The sequence below is a fragment of the Tupaia chinensis genome, unplaced genomic scaffold (genome assembly GCF_000334495.1).
Source record: "Tupaia chinensis unplaced genomic scaffold, TupChi_1.0 Scaffold000323_1, whole genome shotgun sequence".
NCBI lineage: Eukaryota > Metazoa > Chordata > Mammalia > Scandentia > Tupaiidae > Tupaia > Tupaia belangeri.
In genome coordinates this window covers 1,067,547-1,069,980 of record NW_006159817.1, presented here as the reverse complement: position 1 = coordinate 1,069,980, position 2,434 = coordinate 1,067,547, and positions in this window count along the sequence as shown.

Genomic DNA, 2,434 nt, shown 5'->3' with positions numbered 1-2,434 from the left:
ACGGCCCTTCCGACAGCGCCCCCCTTCCTCGCTTTCACCCCATCTTCCCCAGGGGCAGCCAGCCAGCAAAAAGAGTCCCTCGGCAGCAATGATGAAGATGGATGTGTGATTGATTCCACCCCCCCTTTCCTCTGCCCTTCTGGTAGAAAATTAAAAGACCATTTGTTAAGGGGCGAAAGTCCTCAGGTGCATCCCGAGGCTGGACAATTTGTCTCTGTGAAAAGGATGCTATTATGAGAGAGGCTGGATGCAGGCGGAGGGCGGGCCGAGGGGCGGCTGGGGAGGGGCAGGCCCCCGAGGAGCGGGGGGGCTCGGGCAGGGGTGGGGGGAGGCCAAGACAATGGGGGAAAATAATAAATACATCGGAGCGTGCCAGCCGCGGGGCTCCTGGCTGGAGAGGCGGGGGAGGCAGGGGGCTGCTCGCATGTGCTCGGGCCTGGGAAGCCAATTCCTTTTTCATGGCCCTTGTCCCGGACCAGAAGGGTGTCGCCCAGGAGCTGTGCTGCCCTCCATTAAGAAGGGTTTGTAAATGACCCTCTTTAAGGTTTCTCTTTATAGACCTCGGTGCAGAGAGAGGAGGGAGGAGGGGGCCTTGAGTGAGCCCCCTCCGCGCCCTCTTGGGGGTCATTAAGTGATTAGAAAGAGGGGGCCAGTTCTCCAGCCGCCATTCAGATGAGGGGATGCATTTGTCACCAGGCCCTGTCATATTTATTGTTTTTTAAAAGGTTGCATTAGGCTCCTCCTGCTGTCTCCGGGCTCCCTTTGTGTGTCCAGAGTTCCCTCTGGGCTGGCGCCTCCAAGATTCCAAAGGCGAGGTGCCCTGTGCCCCTTGCACCCACCTGAGCCTGTTCCCTGTCCTCTCAGTCACCCTGCGGGCTCTGACGATGGGCTGGCCCCCTGCGGTCTCTCCGACCCTTTCTGATGGCCTATCACCCTCTGGGAGGCTCCTGTTCTTGCCATGTGGCCTCAGCCTGCGGTGGGGAAAGAGGAACACCCTTTCTTGCTGTAGGGTATTAGTCAACCCCGTCTTGGTCTCTGGTAGTGTCTGCATTTCTGAGGATTAGCGGCTCTGTGTTCATGTGCTAACTCCCAGCACCGTGCCAGGTACAGAACAGTCTGTCGGCTTCCTGAGAGGGATTTCATACGCTGCCTCTGGGATTCAGGACACGTGACCCCCGGTGGCTAAGATGGGGAAACCGAGGCTCAGAGCGATCACAAAGTTGCACAGAGGATGAGGCAGAGCTGGGATTTGAAGCTGTGTCTTGACGCTCACTAGGGCTGAAAAAAAATATTGGGAGAATGCAGAGCCACCCAGCCATAGGCATCTGGAAAATTCTTTCCTTTTGGAAAGAAAAATCTAGAGTCAACCCGAGCCAGGGGAACTCACTTCTCTGTTATTGTCAAAAGGGATGAAACTCGGTGACTTTTGAACACTGTGAGGTCGTCGGGCAAGTCAGGATGTATTCTCCTCTTGGGATTTTTGGGCACACATGCACATGCGCGTGGTGTGAGTTTCAAACTGCTGGGTCTGGGACTCAAACCGTGGTCCCCCATGTGGGAATCCAGGGCCTTAACAACCACTTTGCCACCTGCTGGCCCGTCAGTATTTTTTTAAAAATTATTTTATTTTATTTATTCATTCATTCATTTTTAATTTGACTAGAGAGATATACAGAAAGAGAAAGAGAAGGTGAGAGAGCAAGGCACCAGGTCCAGGACTTGAACCGTGGTCAGCCAGAGGATACGTGTACCTGCCAGGAAGAGACAGGAGTGAGCTGGGGAAGAAAGCGCCCAGATGGGGCATGGATCACGTTCCTTTTCCTTTCATGCCTCTGTCCCCCTGGGATTTAGGGCAAGCATGCACTTGTACTGGGCGTGTTTCTCAAGCCTCCAGCGAAGCTTTGCCATTGCACGTGTGTCTCCTCGGTGGCGCCGGCTCCTTCTGGAAAGCTTCCCGTGGTGGCTTAGTTCCTTCTGTTCTCTGCTACCATCGCCCGCTTTCTCTATGCCTTAGATCAAGGTGGAAGAAGCTTCCGGCCATTGTCTGTCTCTGGGGCCCCCTTTGTTGCCTCCTACTTTCGGCTTCCTCACCACCAGATTCATCCTGTCTGGGGTCAATGGCTGCAGTGGCTTCTGGGAATGGTGTCCTCGCCACCCCGAGTGACAGGTCCTGGGTGCTGTGGGACCCCAACACACTCCTGGTGGAGAGGCTTCACGCAGGTGTCTGTCCCGCAGCTGAGACCTCGGCGTTAAGTTGTGCTGTTTGGAGGCTGGCAGGTGGCGTGGTGATTAGGGGACCTGGACTCAGACATGGCCAAACCATGGTTTGAATCCTGGACCTGGCGGCTTGCTTTCTCCCTTTCTTTCTCTTCCCTTCCCTCTCTCACCAGTTCCAGGACTCGAACTGTGGTCGGCCATGTGGGAGTGTTCAATG